Source organism: Oreochromis niloticus, linkage group LG14 (genome assembly GCF_001858045.2).
Source record: "Oreochromis niloticus isolate F11D_XX linkage group LG14, O_niloticus_UMD_NMBU, whole genome shotgun sequence".
Taxonomy (NCBI): Eukaryota; Metazoa; Chordata; class Actinopteri; order Cichliformes; family Cichlidae; genus Oreochromis; species Oreochromis niloticus.
The window spans coordinates 35904088-35918848 of NC_031979.2; the positions used below are offsets into that span (position 1 = coordinate 35904088).

At 50.4% G+C, this 14761-nt stretch overlaps 18 non-coding genes and 1 pseudogene across 18 annotated transcripts; all 19 read right to left on the minus strand.

The window, feature by feature from the left end:
- Positions 1-127: 127 nt before the first annotated feature.
- Positions 128-321, minus strand: LOC112842231 (U2 spliceosomal RNA). Its single transcript, XR_003213971.1, has one exon. It is a non-coding gene; the product is annotated as a U2 spliceosomal RNA (small nuclear RNA).
- A 4791-nt stretch (positions 322-5112) lies between these two features.
- On the minus strand, positions 5113-5319 carry LOC112842235 (uncharacterized; annotated as a pseudogene).
- A 182-nt stretch (positions 5320-5501) lies between these two features.
- LOC112842246 (U5 spliceosomal RNA) lies at positions 5502-5614 on the minus strand. Its single transcript, XR_003213980.1, has one exon. It is a non-coding gene; the product is annotated as a U5 spliceosomal RNA (small nuclear RNA).
- Positions 5615-6065: 451 nt separating this feature from the next.
- On the minus strand, positions 6066-6254 carry LOC112842225 (U2 spliceosomal RNA). Its single transcript, XR_003213967.1, has one exon. It is a non-coding gene; the product is annotated as a U2 spliceosomal RNA (small nuclear RNA).
- Positions 6255-6436: 182 nt separating this feature from the next.
- LOC112842280 (U5 spliceosomal RNA) lies at positions 6437-6549 on the minus strand. The gene has a single exon (XR_003214014.1). It is a non-coding gene; the product is annotated as a U5 spliceosomal RNA (small nuclear RNA).
- A 620-nt stretch (positions 6550-7169) lies between these two features.
- LOC112842333 (U2 spliceosomal RNA) lies at positions 7170-7360 on the minus strand. Its single transcript, XR_003214060.1, has one exon. It is a non-coding gene; the product is annotated as a U2 spliceosomal RNA (small nuclear RNA).
- Positions 7361-7542: 182 nt separating this feature from the next.
- LOC112842247 (U5 spliceosomal RNA) lies at positions 7543-7655 on the minus strand. The gene has a single exon (XR_003213981.1). It is a non-coding gene; the product is annotated as a U5 spliceosomal RNA (small nuclear RNA).
- A 377-nt stretch (positions 7656-8032) lies between these two features.
- LOC112842339 (U2 spliceosomal RNA) lies at positions 8033-8223 on the minus strand. Its single transcript, XR_003214066.1, has one exon. It is a non-coding gene; the product is annotated as a U2 spliceosomal RNA (small nuclear RNA).
- Positions 8224-8405: 182 nt separating this feature from the next.
- On the minus strand, positions 8406-8518 carry LOC112842268 (U5 spliceosomal RNA). Its single transcript, XR_003214002.1, has one exon. It is a non-coding gene; the product is annotated as a U5 spliceosomal RNA (small nuclear RNA).
- Positions 8519-9307: 789 nt separating this feature from the next.
- LOC112842322 (U2 spliceosomal RNA) lies at positions 9308-9498 on the minus strand. Its single transcript, XR_003214049.1, has one exon. It is a non-coding gene; the product is annotated as a U2 spliceosomal RNA (small nuclear RNA).
- Positions 9499-9679: 181 nt separating this feature from the next.
- Positions 9680-9790, minus strand: LOC112842287 (U5 spliceosomal RNA). Its single transcript, XR_003214020.1, has one exon. It is a non-coding gene; the product is annotated as a U5 spliceosomal RNA (small nuclear RNA).
- A 790-nt stretch (positions 9791-10580) lies between these two features.
- LOC112842335 (U2 spliceosomal RNA) lies at positions 10581-10770 on the minus strand. The gene has a single exon (XR_003214062.1). It is a non-coding gene; the product is annotated as a U2 spliceosomal RNA (small nuclear RNA).
- Positions 10771-10952: 182 nt separating this feature from the next.
- LOC112842248 (U5 spliceosomal RNA) lies at positions 10953-11065 on the minus strand. Its single transcript, XR_003213982.1, has one exon. It is a non-coding gene; the product is annotated as a U5 spliceosomal RNA (small nuclear RNA).
- A 618-nt stretch (positions 11066-11683) lies between these two features.
- LOC112842331 (U2 spliceosomal RNA) lies at positions 11684-11873 on the minus strand. Its single transcript, XR_003214058.1, has one exon. It is a non-coding gene; the product is annotated as a U2 spliceosomal RNA (small nuclear RNA).
- A 182-nt stretch (positions 11874-12055) lies between these two features.
- On the minus strand, positions 12056-12168 carry LOC112842250 (U5 spliceosomal RNA). The gene has a single exon (XR_003213984.1). It is a non-coding gene; the product is annotated as a U5 spliceosomal RNA (small nuclear RNA).
- A 620-nt stretch (positions 12169-12788) lies between these two features.
- Positions 12789-12979, minus strand: LOC112842308 (U2 spliceosomal RNA). The gene has a single exon (XR_003214035.1). It is a non-coding gene; the product is annotated as a U2 spliceosomal RNA (small nuclear RNA).
- A 181-nt stretch (positions 12980-13160) lies between these two features.
- On the minus strand, positions 13161-13273 carry LOC112842251 (U5 spliceosomal RNA). The gene has a single exon (XR_003213985.1). It is a non-coding gene; the product is annotated as a U5 spliceosomal RNA (small nuclear RNA).
- A 619-nt stretch (positions 13274-13892) lies between these two features.
- On the minus strand, positions 13893-14082 carry LOC112842337 (U2 spliceosomal RNA). The gene has a single exon (XR_003214064.1). It is a non-coding gene; the product is annotated as a U2 spliceosomal RNA (small nuclear RNA).
- Positions 14083-14261: 179 nt separating this feature from the next.
- On the minus strand, positions 14262-14374 carry LOC112842252 (U5 spliceosomal RNA). Its single transcript, XR_003213986.1, has one exon. It is a non-coding gene; the product is annotated as a U5 spliceosomal RNA (small nuclear RNA).
- Positions 14375-14761: the final 387 nt, after the last annotated feature.

The window sequence follows — 14761 nt, forward strand, 5'->3', positions numbered from 1 at the left end:
GCTCCAGAGCTCCACTTTGACAGGAGAGGCGTGACTGGAGAGCATGTTCGCCGCTTCAGGCTGCTTTCTGGCTCTTCTCTGGCAGATGTTAATTTGTTTGGCATTCTTGCTTTTGCACAAGGTCAGCAAAGGGGGCACCGTTCCCGGAGGCGCTGCAATACCGGGTCGATGCGTGGAGCGAACGGAGCGAGCCCCTTATTCAGCTCCCTGTTCTAAAAATGCGTTTAATACGTTGCCCCCGAATCGGGGGCGTATCAGATATTAAACTGATAAGAACAGATTTTTTTTTTTTTTCCTCTTTTTATTTACTTTCCAAACCATTTCCATACTTTACATTTACATTTCACATTTCTCATACATCGTAACATATTATTTTCCAAATCAATGTCATACCTTTATTTCATCACACCTCAATAAAACATTCTACAGAAAAAAATTTAAAAAAAGAAAGGTTAAACAACCGTAAAGTCCCACAAAATAAAGGACCAAAACCAAAATAACAATCACGTTTCTATTATGTCACTCCTTATCACTTACCACCTTTTCTTTTTTGGTGGTTTTAAAAAGATGATTTTCCACCTATCCTTAATTGTGTCGCTTCCCCACCTTTCTAATTCATGCCAGTATATACTTTCAAATTCTTTCTCTATTGCCTTAACTGTTCCTATCTCTCTCCATTTATACACTCCAGTTATATGTCCCTGCCTCGCTTTCCATAATTTAAGTTTTACAATTGATATCAACATACAATTTTATTTTGTTCTTTTCCCACCCCTTTAACCCCAAACGAAGTGATCTCATCATATGTCACATTCTCCAAACAGTTATAACTCTCTTTTACCCCATCCCAAACCTTTTTTGCATATTCACATCCCCATAATACATGTTCAATAGTTTCATCTTCCATACAATTTTCCCTTGGACATACTTTTTGCTTCCCCAGGTTGTGGGCGTACATCGTGACCCTAACTGGTAGCCTTCTATGCAAGTGCAACCAATTAAAATCTTTAAGCCCGTTCTTAAAACTCTTGTCCTGGGCCCGTAACCACACTTCAGAGTTCACCATTACAGGATTGACATTGAGTTTCTGTACCAGTTTCCTATATAATACTTTGTGATTTATCACTGTATCCTCTTCTTTGCATTCCTTATATCTCCTCCCCCACTTTACCATTTTCTGGAAATACTCCGGCCTACTCTCAGCTTTAGGGCCTTTATTATCCCACCCTATTAGAAACCGGTATGGTATAGACAGCCAAAACCATATCAGGATTTGGCATTTGTGTATATATGTCTTTTTCAGGAGTATGCATACATTGCTGTAGAATATTGAGTCAAGCTTCAGAGGAACGTTTGGCACATCCCTCCCACCTTCTGATATTTCCTGATACATTTGCGCCCTTTTTACATATTCATAGCCCCCCCATATAAACTTAAATATTCCCCTCGTTAGTTGAGCTCTATACTTGTGCGGCATCGGAAAAACATAGGCCAAATGTAGCAGCTTTGGCAATACTTCGGCCTTTACGACCAACACTTTCCCTGAGACAGAAAGTTTTCTTGTCTTCCATAATCCCAGTTTTTTCTCGACGGCTGCCATCTTCTTTTTCCAATTGTACAGTGCATCCCCCTCCCCGTTCCCAAACGATATTCCTAATACGTCCATAGGACCTTCACACAACATAAAATCACAAATCTTGTCCTTCCTCCCCTCCCACTTCCCAAGGTATTTGTACCTAGTCTTCTGCTTATTTATTCTCGATCCAGTTGCTTTTTCATAATCATATAGAATGTCTATCACTCCCCTTAAGCTTTCATCATCTGCCAAATATAATATTGTGTCATCCGCGTATTGTGATATTTTTAAACTCTCACCCGGGGCAGCGTTATCCCTTTAACAACGTAACTCCCCCTTATTGCACAAGCCAGGGTTCTGCGTATAAAACAAACAGCACCACAGAGAGCGGGCACCCTTGCCGCAATCCCCTCGTTTGCTGCACTTTACCCGTTAAATGCCCATTTATTTTGATTTTTGAATTTATGCCCTTGTATAAGACCTTTACCCATTTTATAATGACCCCACCTAGTCCCAGCCCCTCCATAACCTTCCACAAAAAGGGGTGATCTACTCTGTCGAAAGCTTTCTGCTGGTCCAGGCTCACACATATTGCAGCAATATTTCTCTCCTTTACATATGTGAGTACATCCCTGTGTAGATGTAAGTTCCATGTGATTTGCCTCCCCTGTACCCCACAAGTTTGGTCCATTTCCACTATGTGTGACATGACTCCTGCTAGCCTATTCGCCAAAATCTTACTCAATATTTTATAGTCTACGCACAGCATAGTTAGTGGCCTGTAATTGTCTAAATGCTTCGGATTTCCTTTCTTAAACAGAATAGTCACCACTCCCGTTTTCATGCTTTCCGACATCTCTCCTCCCTCCATGATTTCCTTAAAAACCTCCAGGAGGTGGGTCCCCACCATATCCCAAAAACCATGTAAAATTCTTTTGTTAAACCGTCTATGCCAGGCACCTTACCGGCCTTCATTGTCTTAACCACATTATACGCCTCCCCTACCGTCAATTCCCCCCCCAGCTTGTCATTTTCTTCTTCGGGTAACCTCCTCCTTAAAGATCTTATAAAACTCTCCCCCTTCCCCTCATCCAAGCTCTCCTTTGTAAACAAATTACCATAATATTCTTCCACCGTTCTTAACAATTCATCTTTCCCCCTTATCACCTTTCCATCCCTCTCCAGTTCCGTTATCACCACCCTCTTATCCCTAGTCTTCATTTTGCTAAAAAAGTATGAGGAGCATTTCTCATTCTCCTCATACTCTTCCTGTTTTAATTTATATATTACGGCTCTCGCTTTCCTCTCAAGTAGTTCCTCCTGTCTTATTTTAAATTTTCCAAGTACCCTTCCTTTTGAACCTCCTTTCCCTTATTTTCCATAACATAGATTTTTTCTATCTCCTTCTGTATTGTATCGAACTCTTTCTTTCGAAATTTTGACCTCTCTGTACAATATTCAACCGTAAACTTTTTGATTTTTTTCTTTATGTCCTCCCACCAAGCCACATTGTTACTGTATAAACTTTTCATCTCGGCCCATATCGGGAAAATTTTTATGAAACCCTCCCTATAGGCTTTCTCTGCGAGGACATCATTATTAAACTTCCAGTACCCTTTTCCAAAATCCGGCCCTGCTATCTCGAGCTCCACATCAACTGCTTGATGATCTGTAAAAAGGGCCGGTATTGTTTTTCCCTCTATTATTTTGCACTCTTTCCCTACTAAAATGTAATCTAACCTACTCTTCCCCCCCCTTGTGTTCTTCCAAGTATACCCCACTTGCTTTCCCAGTAGCTTCCCCATTACGTCAATTAAACCATATTTTTTAATGAAGGTCCTAAAGGGAGGGAAAACTTTTCCCTTTCCAAGGAGCAATTAAAGTCCCCTCCCACAATAATATCTTTTCTAGTCAAAAAACAAGTATCCATTTTTTGAAAAAGGTCCTTACGTAGCCCAGGCTCCACTTGTGCATATACATTTATTATCCGGCATTGAGTCCCGTTTTATCGATATCCACCACCATTACCCTTCCTTGTATTACAGTAAAGCTCTCAATTATCCGGATATCTTTATCCCCACATAACACCCCAACTCCAGACCCATGTACCCCCCCAATGCTCCAAGAAGCTTCCCCTCCCCTCCATTCCTCAGTAAACAAAGCAACATCCCCCTCATCTCTCAGGTGAACTTCCTGAACCAAACAAACATCAAAATTATGACACAATAAAAATTCATAAACAATTTTCCTCTTTCGGGCATTTTTTAGCCCCCTAACATTCAGGGTAATTATCCGTAGTTTTCCCATACCATAAACAAAAAGCAAGTGGAGCACTAGGACAAGAAAGAAAATAAAGAAAAAAAGTAATGAGTCTCATAATTTATTTTACCTCCTCTCTTGGGTTCACTAATTGTCCATATTGGTGTGTGACAGAAGGTCTTTTATGAAAGAGTCCTCTGACTGTTCTTCGCTCTCACCTTCCTCTTCCTTATCTCCATCACTTGTCACGTCACTTAGGGGGATATGCATGCACTCAGTCTGTGTTCCCCTCCACGCATACCCCTCAACATTTACACCTTCCTCCAAAACCTCCTCCCTAATATCCTGGTCTCTTTGCTCACCATGTTCAGGAAAGGCGGCTGGACTCACCTTTCTCCTCCTTTTAGCAGACTTTCTCCGTGGCTTTCCGACCACTTCCCAACCTTTTTGGGGTTCCTCCCCCTGCTGTACTTTCTCACCATCTTGCTCATGGCTCCTCTCTCCCTCCTCCTCACTTCGCTCCGTCCCCTCCTCCACTCCTTCTACTTTGTCCTCATTAGCCTGATTTCCAGCAGCTGGTGGTGGCTCCTGAGGCCTTGCTCCTTCACCAAAGTCTGTTTCCTCTTCGCTACATTTTTCCCCAATAAGTCCAGTCTTTACCACGGTAGAATAAGGCCGTGGCTTAGTACAGTCTCTCGCCATATGCTCTTCCGAATCACATAAATGGCATCTCCTGGGCTCCTTGCAGTCCCTCGTAATGTGTCCAAGCTTGCCACAACTCCTACACCTCACCTGGTCGCATTGTTCCGCATTATGTCCAACACTCCCGCATTTCCTACATGCTTGGGGCTGCCCTGCGTAAACAAGGAAGCCTCTGTCCGCTCCAATAGAAAAAACAGCAGGTGGGTGACAATATCCATCTTCGCTATTCATATCCGCACTCAGTTTAATGCGAAATTGTCTCTTTCCGGTCCATATGCCCAGACCGTCCTGTATCTTTCGTACTCCTGAAAGAACAGTAACGTATCTCCCTAGAAAGTACCTTATAGTCTCTTCCGTGACCCATGGGTTATACATATGTATCGTTAAAATTCTGTAATCATTGCGATACAAAGGGGTCACCATATATCTCCGCAGTTCTCTATCTTCTTCCACAATACACTTCCTTCTCACTTCTTCCGCATATTCTCCTGTAGTGAATGTCACATCATAGTGCTTACTTGCGGTGCTCTGTTGTAGGCAGAATATTTCCTCCGGCTGTATCTTCAAGGCTTCGAAAAGGATTCTCCGTCCAAAAGTTATCCTGTCATGAAATTGAGTATCTTTCTCCATGAGTTCAAATCTCAGCGTATTCCTCGTTCCAGAAGTCCTTGCGTCCCTCTCGGAAGAGCTGGCCGACGACGTCGCCATCTCTCTTTGCTTCCCGCCTCTTCTGATAAGAACAGATACTACACTTGATCTTAGCCAAAAGGCCGAGAAGCGATGGCCTGCTACGGGTTCCTGGCTGAGCCGCCTTCTCGGGACACTTCTCGCTTGTGACGGTGCTCAGAGGGAGGCAGCCGCTTCAAATCTCCGCCCACCCAGTGTACCTCAGAGGCCTGCGGAGCTCCCTGGAATTGCGCGCTGCTTTCTTCTGCTATTTCTTTTGAACAACGAGGAGAGGGCCCAGCCAGACGGCAGACCCTGCCAAAAATAGGTGCAACTCCTTAGCGCTGCTCTCCACGGAAGTCTTTAGTAAAAGGCGAAAGACTTGTACGTTATGAAGAGAAGCCAGAGTGTGTGTTTCTTTTGCCTCGCAGGAAGCCGCAGTGACTGCTCGTCCCGGCTTCCGGCGTCACGGTAGGCCCTGTTTGCTTGGCTGAAGCGGCAGATCTCAGGCCCCGCCTGCTCTGCTCCAGAGCTCCACTTTGACAGGAAAGGGGTGACTGGAGAGGACGTTCGCGGCTTCAGGCTGCTTTCTGGCCCTGCGCTTGGCAGACCTTCATTTCTTTGGTTTGTACGTTATGAAGAGAAGCCAGAGTGTGTGTTTCTTTCGCCTCGTCACGGTAGGCCCTGTTTGCTTGGCTGAAGCGGCATTTCTCAGGCCGCGCCTGCTTCTGCTCTGCTCCAGAGCTCCACTTTGACAGAAGAGGCGTGACTGGAGAGCATGTTCGCCGCTTCAGGCTGCTTTCTGGCTCTTCTCTGGCAGATGTTAATTTGTTTGGCATTCTTGCTTTTGCACAAGGTCAGCAAAGGGGGCACCGTTCCCGGAGGCGCTGCAATACCGGGTCGATGCGTGGAGCGAACGGAGCGAGCCCCTTATTCAGCTCCCTGTTCTAAAATGCGTTTAATACGTTGCCCCGAATCGGGGGCGTATCAGATATTAAACTGATAAGAACAGATACTACACTTGATCTTAACCAAAAGGCCGAGAAGCGATGGCCTGCTACGGGTTCCTGGCTGAGCCGCCTTCTCGGGACACTTCTCGCTTGTGACGGTGCTCAGAGGGAGGCAGCCGCTTCAAATCTCCGCCCACCCAGTGTACCTCAGAGGCCTGCGGAGCTCCCTGGAATTGTGCGCTGCTTTCTTCTGCTATTTCTTTTGAACAACGAGGAAAGGGCCCAGCCAGACGGCAGACCCTGCCAAAAATAGGTGCAACTCCTTAGCGCTGCTCTCCACGGAAGTCTTTAGTAAAAGGCGAAAGACTTGTACGTTATGAAGAAAACCCAGAGTGTGTGTTTCTTTTGCCTCGCAGGAAGCCGCAGTGACTGCTCGTCCCGGCTTCCGGCGTCACGGTAGGCCCTGTTTGCTTGACTGAAGCGGCAGATCTCAGGCCCCGCCTGCTCTGCTCCAGAGCTCCACTTTGACAGGAAAGGGGTGACTGGAGAGGACGTTCGCGGCTTCAGGCTGCTTTCTGGCCTGCGCTTGGCAGACCTTCATTTCTTTGGCTTGTACGTTATGAAGAGAAGCCAGAGTGTGTGTTTCTTTCGCCTCGTCACGGTAGGCCCTATTTGCTTGGCCAGATCTCCACTTTGACAGGAAAGGGGTGACTGGAGAGGACGTTCGCGGCTTCAGGCTGCTTTCTGGCCCTGGGCTTGGCAGACCTTCATTTCTTTGGTTTGTACGTTATGAAGAGAAGCCAGAGTGTGTGTTTCTTTCGCCTCGTCACGGTAGGCCCTGTTTGCTTGGCTGAAGCGGCATTTCTCAGGCCGCGCCTGCTTCTGCTCTGCTCCAGAGCTCCACTTTGACAGGAGAGGCGTGACTGGAGAGCATGTTCGCCGCTTCAGGCTGCTTTCTGGCTCTTCTCTGGCAGATGTTAATTTGTTTGGCATTCTTGCTTTTGCACAAGGTCAGCAAAGGGGGCACCGTTCTCGGAGGCGCTGCAATACCGGGTCGATGCGTGGAGCGAACGGAGCGAGCCCCTTATTCAGCTTCCTGTTCTAAAAATGCGTTTAATACGTTGCCCCCGAATCGGGGGCGTATCAGATATTAAACTGATAAGAACAGATACTACACTTGATCTTAGCCAAAAGGCCGAGAAGCGATGGCTTGCTACGGGTTCCTGGCTGAGCCGCCTTCTCGGGACACTTCTCGCTTGTGACGGTGCTCACAGGGAGGCAGCCGCTTCAAATCTCCGCCCACCCAGTGTACCTCAGAGGCCTGCGGAGCTCCCTGGAATTGCGCGCTGCTTTCTTCTGCTATTTCTTTTGAACAACGAGGAGAGGGCCCAGCCAGACGGCAGACCCTGCCAAAAATAGGTGCAACTCCTTAGCGCTGCTCTCCACGGAAGTCTTTAGTAAAAGGCGAAAGACTTGTACGTTATGAAGAGAAGCCAGAGTGTGTGTTTCTTTCGCCTCGTCACGGTAGGCCCTATTTGCTTGGCCAGATCTCCACTTTGACAGGAAAGGGGTGACTGGAGAGGACGTTCGCGGCTTCAGGCTGCTTTCTGGCCCTGCGCTTGGCAGACCTTCATTTCTTTGGTTTGTACGTTATGAAGAGAAGCCAGAGTGTGTGTTTCTTTCGCCTCGTCACGGTAGGCCCTGTTTGCTTGGCTGAAGCGGCATTTCTCAGGCCGCGCCTGCTTCTGCTCTGCTCCAGAGCTCCACTTTGACAGGAGAGGCGTGACTGGAGAGCATGTTCGCCGCTTCAGGCTGTTTTCTGGCTCTTCTCTGGCAGATGTTAATTTGTTTGGCATTCTTGCTTTTGCACAAGGTCAGCAAAGGGGGCACCGTTCCCGGAGACGCTGCAATACCACTTCGATGCGTGGAGCGAACGGAGCGAGCCCCTTATTCAGCTCCCTGTTCTAAAAATGCGTTTAATACGTTGCCCCCGAATCGGGGGCGTATCAGATATTAAACTGATAAGAACAGATACTACACTTGATCTTAGCCAAAAGGCCGAGAAGCGATGGCCTGCTACGGGTTCCTGGCTGAGCCGCCTTCTCGGGACACTTCTCGCTTGTGACGGTGCTCAGAGGGAGGCAGCCGCTTCAAATCTCCGCTCACCCAGTGTACCTCAGAGGCCTGCGGAGCTCCCTGGAATTGCGCGCTGCTTTCTTCTGCTATTTCTTTTGAACAACGAGGAGAGGGCCCAGCCAGACGGCAGACTCTGCCAAAAATAGGTGCAACTCCTTAGCGCTGCTCTCCACGGAAGTCTTTAATAAAAGGCGAAAGACTTGTACGTTATGAAGAGAAGCCAGAGTGTGTGTTTCTTTTGCCTCGCAGGAAGCCGCAGTGACTGCTCGTCCCGGCTTCCGGCGTCACGGTAGGCCCTGTTTACTTGGCTGAAGCGCAGATCTCAGGCCCCGCCTGCTCTGCTCCAGAGCTCCACTTTGACAGGAAAGGGGTGACTGGAGAGGACGTTCGCGGCTTCAGGCTGCTTTCTGGCCCTGGGCTTGGCAGACCTTCATTTCTTTGGCTTGTACGTTATGAAGAGAAGCCAGAGTGTGTGTTTCTTTCGCCTCGTCACGGTAGGCCCTATTTGCTTGGCCAGATCTCCACTTTGACAGGAAAGGGGTGACTGGAGAGGACGTTCGCGGCTTCAGGCTGCTTTCTGGCCCTGGGCTTGGCAGACCTTCATTTCTTTGGCTTGTACATTATGAAGAGAAGCCAGAGTGTGTGTTTCTTTCGCCTCGTCACGGTAGGCCCTATTTGCTTGGCCAGATCTCCACTTTGACAGGAAAGGGGTGACTGGAGAGGACGTTCGCGGCTTCAGGCTGCTTTCTGGCCCTGCGCTTGGCAGACCTTCATTTCTTTGGTTTGTACGTTATGAAGAGAAGCCAGAGTGTGTGTTTCTTTCGCCTCGTCACGGTAGGCCCTGTTTGCTTGGCTGAAGCGGCATTTCTCAGGCCGCGCCTGCTTCTGCTCTGCTCCAGAGCTCCACTTTGACAGGAGAGGCGTGACTGGAGAGCATGTTCGCCGCTTCAGGCTGTTTCTGGCTCTTCTCTGGCAGATGTTAATTTGTTTGGCATTCTTGCTTTTGCACAAGGTCAGCAAAGGGGGCACCGTTCCCGGAGGCGCTGCAATACCAGGTCGATGCGTGGAGCGAACGGAGCGAGCCCCTTATTCAGCTCCCTGTTCTAAAAATGCGTTTAATACGTTGCCCCCGAATCGGGGGCGTATCAGATATTAAACTGATAAGAACAGATACTACACTTGATCTTAGCCAAAAGGCCGAGAAGCGATGGCCTGCTACGGGTTCCTGGCTGAGCCGCCTTCTCGGGACACTTCTCGCTTGTGACGGTGCTCAAGGGAGGCAGCCGCTTCAAATCTCCGCCCACCCAGTGTACCTCAGAGGCCTGCGGAGCTCCCTGGAATTGCGCGCAGCTTTCTTCTGCTATTTCTTTTGAACAACAAGGAGAGGGCCCAGCCAGACGGCAGACCCTGCCAAAAATAGGTGCAACTCCTTAGCGCGCTCTCCACGGAATCTTTAATAAAAGGCGAAAGACTTGTACGTTATGAAGAGAAGCCAGAGTGTGTGTTTCTTTTGCCTCGCAGGAAGCCGCAGTGACTGCTCGTCCCGGCTTCCGGCGTCACGGTAGGCCCTGTTTGCTTGGCTGAAGCGGCAGATCTCAGGCCCCGCCTGCTCTGCTCCAGAGCTCCACTTTGACAGGAAAGGGGTGACTGGAGAGGACGTTCGCGGCTTCAGGCTGCTTTCTGGCCCTGGGCTTGGCAGACCTTCATTTCTTTGGCTTGTACGTTATGAAGAGAAGCCAGAGTGTGTGTTTCTTTCGCCTCGTCACGGTAGGCCCTATTTGCTTGGCCAGATCTCCACTTTGACAGGAAAGGGGTGACTGGAGAGGACGTTCGCGGCTTCAGGCTGCTTTCTGGCCCTGGGCTTGGCAGACCTTCATTTCTTTGGCTTGTACATTATGAAGAGAAGCCAGAGTGTGTGTTTCTTTCGCCTCGTCACGGTAGGCCCTATTTGCTTGGCCAGATCTCCACTTTGACAGGAACGGGGTGACTGGAGAGGACGTTCGCGGCTTCAGGCTGCTTTCTGGCCCTGGCTTGGCAGACCTTCATTTCTTTGGTTTGTACGTTATGAAGAGAAGCCAGAGTGTGTGTTTCTTTCGCCTCGTCACGGTAGGCCCTGTTTGCTTGGCTGAAGCGGCATTTCTCAGGCCGCGCCTGCTTCTGCTCTGCTCCAGAGCTCCACTTTGACAGGAGAGGCGTGACTGGAGAGCATGTTCGCCGCTTCAGGCTGCTTTCTGGCTCTTCTCTGGCAGATGTTAATTTGTTTGGCATTCTTGCTTTTGCACAAGGTCAGCAAAGGGGGCACCGTTCCCGGAGGCGCTGCAATACCGGGTCGATGCGTGGAGCGAACGGAGCGAGCCCCTTATTCAGCTCCCTGTTCTAAAAATGCGTTTAATACGTTGCCCCGAATCGGGGGCGTATCAGATATTAAACTGATAAGAACAGATACTACACTTGATCTTAGCCAAAAGGCCGAGAAGCGATGGCCTGCTACGGGTTCCTGGCTGAGCCGCCTTCTCGGGACACTTCTCGCTTGTGACGGTGCTCACAGGGAGGCAGCCGCTTCAAATCTCCGCCCACCCAGTGTACCTCAGAGGCCTGCGGAGCTCCCTGGAATTGCGCGCTGCTTTCTTCTGCTATTTCTTTTGAACAACGAGGAGAGGGCCCAGCCAGACGGCAGACCCTGCCAAAAATAGGTGCAACTCCTTAGCGCTGCTCTCCACGGAAGTCTTTAGTAAAAGGCGAAAGACTTGTACGTTATGAAGAGAAGCCAGAGTGTGTGTTTCTTTTGCCTCGCAGGAAGCCGCAGTGACTGCTCGTCCCGGCTTCCGGCGTCACGGTAGGCCCTGTTTGCTTGGCTGAAGCGGCAGATCTCAGGCCCCGCCTGCTCTGCTCCAGAGCTCCACTTTGACAGGAAAGGGGTGACTGGAGAGGACGTTCGCGGCTTCAGGCTGCTTTCTGGCCCTGGCTTGGCAGACCTTCATTTCTTTGGCTTGTAGTTATGAAGAGAAGCCAGAGTGTGTGTTTCTTTCGCCTCGTCACGGTAGGCCCTATTTGCTTGGCCAGATCTCCACTTTGACAGGAAAGGGGTGACTGGAGAGGACGTTCGCGGCTTCAGGCTGCTTTCTGGCCCTGCGCTTGGCAGACCTTCATTTCTTTGGTTTGTACGTTATGAAGAGAAGCCAGAGTGTGTGTTTCTTTCGCCTCGTCACGGTAGGCCCTGTTTGCTTGGCTGAAGCGGCATTTCTCAGGCCGCGCCTGCTTCTGCTCTGCTCCAGAGCTCCACTTTGACAGGAGAGGCGTGACTGGAGAGCATGTTCGCCGCTTCAGGCTGCTTTCTGGCTCTTCTCTGGCAGATGTTAATTTGTTTGGCATTCTTGCTTTTGCACAAGGTCAGAAAGGGGGCACCGTTCCGGAGGCGCTGCAATACCGGGTCGATGCGTGGAGCGAACGGAGCGAGCCCCTTATTCAGCTCCCTGTTCTAAAAATGCGTTTAATACGTTGCCCCCGAATCGGGGGCGTATCAGATATTAAACTGATAAGAACAGATACTACACTTGATCTTAGCCAAAAGGCCGAGAAGCGATGGCCTGCTACGGGTTCCTGGCTGAGCCGCCTTCTCGGGACACTTCTCGCTTGTGACGGTGCTCACAGGGAGGCAGCCGCTTCAAATCTCCGCCCACCCAGTGTACCTCAGAGGCCTGCGGAGCTCCCTGGAATTGCGCGCTGCTTTCTTCTGCTATTTCTTTTGAACAACGAGGAGAGGGCCCAGCCAGACGGCAGACCCTGCCAAAAATAGGTGCAACTCCTTAGCGCTGCTCTCCACGGAAGTCTTTAGTAAAAGGCGAAAGACTTGTACGTTATGAAGAGAAGCCAGAGTGTGTGTTTCTTTTGCCTCGCAGGAAGCCGCAGTGACTGCTCGTCCCGGCTTCCGGCGTCACGGTAGGCCCTGTTTGCTTGGCTGAAGCGGCAGATCTCAGGCCCCGCCTGCTCTGCTCCAGAGCTCCACTTTGACAGGAAAGGGGTGACTGGAGAGGACGTTCGCGGCTTCAGGCTGCTTTCTGGCCCTGGGCTTGGCAGACCTTCATTTCTTTGGCTTGTAAGTTATGAAGAGAAGCCAGAGTGTGTGTTTCTTTCGCCTCGTCACGGTAGGCCCTATTTGCTTGGCCAGATCTCCACTTTGACAGGAAAGGGGTGACTGGAGAGGACGTTCGCGGCTTCAGGCTGCTTTCTGGCCTGCGCTTGGCAGACCTTCATTTCTTTGGTTTGTACGTTATGAAGAGAAGCCAGAGTGTGTGTTTCTTTCGCCTCGTCACGGTAGGCCCTGTTTGCTTGGCTGAAGCGGCATTTCTCAGGCCGCGCCTGCTTCTGCTCTGCTCCAGAGCTCCACTTTGACAGGAGAGGCGTGACTGGAGAGCATGTTCGCCGCTTCAGGCTGCTTTCTGGCTCTTCTCTGGCAGATGTTAATTTGTTTGGCATTCTTGCTTTTGCACAAGGTCAGCAAAGGGGGCACCGTTCCCGGAGGCGCTGCAATACCGGGTCGATGCGTGGAGCGAACGGAGCGAGCCCCTTATTCAGCTCCCTGTTCTAAAAATGCGTTTAATACGTTGCCCCCGAATCGGGGGCGTATCAGATATTAAACTGATAAGAACAGATACTACACTTGATCTTAGCCAAAAGGCCGAGAAGCGATGGCCTGCTACGGGTTCCTGGCTGAGCCGCCTTCTCGGGACACTTCTCGCTTGTGACGGTGCTCAAGGGAGGCAGCCGCTTCAAATCTCCGCCCACCCAGTGTACCTCAGAGGCCTGCGGAGCTCCCTGGAATTGCGCGCTGCTTTCTTCTGCTATTTCTTTTGAACAACGAGGAGAGGGCCCAGCCAGACGGCAGACCCTGCCAAAAATAGGTGCAACTCCTTAGCGCTGCTCTCCACGGAAGTCTTTAGTAAAAGGCGAAAGACTTGTACGTTATGAAGAGAAGCCAGAGTGTGTGTTTCTTTTGCCTCGCAGGAAGCCGCAGTGACTGCTCGTCCCGGCTTCCGGCGTCACGGTAGGCCCTGTTTGCTTGGCTGAAGCGGCAGATCTCAGGCCCCGCCTGCTCTGCTCCAGAGCTCCACTTTGACAGGAAAGGGGTGACTGGAGAGGACGTTCGCGGCTTCAGGCTCTTTCTGGCCCTGGGCTTGGCAGACCTTCATTTCTTTGGCTTGTACGTTATGAAGAGAAGCCAGAGTGTGTGTTTCTTTCGCCTCGTCACGGTAGGCCCTATTTGCTTGGCCAGATCTCCACTTTGACAGGAAAGGGGTGACTGGAGAGGACGTTCGCGGCTTCAGGCTGCTTTCTGGCCCTGGCTTGGCAGACCTTCATTTCTTTGGTTTGTACGTTATGAAGAGAAGCCAGAGTGTGTGTTTCTTTCGCCTCGTCACGGTAGGCCCTGTTTGCTTGGCTGAAGCGGCATTTCTCAGGCCGCGCCTGCTTCTGCTCTGCTCCAGAGCTCCACTTTGACAGGAGAGGCGTGACTGGAGAGCATGTTCGCCGCTTCAGGCTGCTTTCTGGCTCTTCTCTGGCAGATGTTAATTTGTTTGGCATTCTTGCTTTTGCACAAGGTCAGCAAAGGGGGCACCGTTCCCGGAGGCGCTGCAATACCGGGTCGATGCGTGGAGCGAACGGAGCGAGCCCCTTATTCAGCTCCCTGTTCTAAAAATGCGTTTAATACGTTGCCCCCGAATCGGGGGCGTATCAGATATTAAACTGATAAAACAGATACTACACTTGATCTTAGCCAAAAGGCCGAGAAGCGATGGCCTGCTACGGGTTCCTGGCTGAGCCGCCTTCTCGGGACACTTCTCGCTTGTGACGGTGCTCACAGGGAGGCAGCCGCTTCAAATCTCCGCCCACCCAGTGTACCTCAGAGGCCTGCGGGCTCCCTGAATTGCGCGCTGCTTTCTTCTGCTATTTCTTTTGAACAACGAGGAGAGGGCCAGCCAGACGGCAGACCCTGCCAAAAATAGGTGCAACTCCTTAGCGCTGCTCTCCACGGAAGTCTTTAGTAAAAGGCGAAAGACTTGTACGTTATGAAGAGAAGCCAGAGTGTGTGTTTCTTTTGCCTCGCAGGAAGCCGCAGTGACTGCTCGTCCCGGCTTCCGGCGTCACGGTAGGCCCTGTTTGCTTGGCTGAAGCGGCAGATCTCAGGCCCCGCCTGCTCTGCTCCAGAGCTCCACTTTGACAGGAAAGGGGTGACTGGAGAGGACGTTCGCGGCTTCAGGCTGCTTTCTGGCCCTGGGCTTGGCAGACCTTCATTTCTTTGGCTTGTACGTTATGAAGAGAAGCCAGAGTGTGTGTTTCTTTCGCCTCGTCACGGTAGGCCCTATTTGCTTGGCCAGATCTCCACTTTGACAGGAAAGGGGTGACTGGAGAGGACGTTCGCGGCTTCAGGCTGCTTTCTGGCCCTGGCTTGGCAGACCTTCATTTCTTTGGTTTG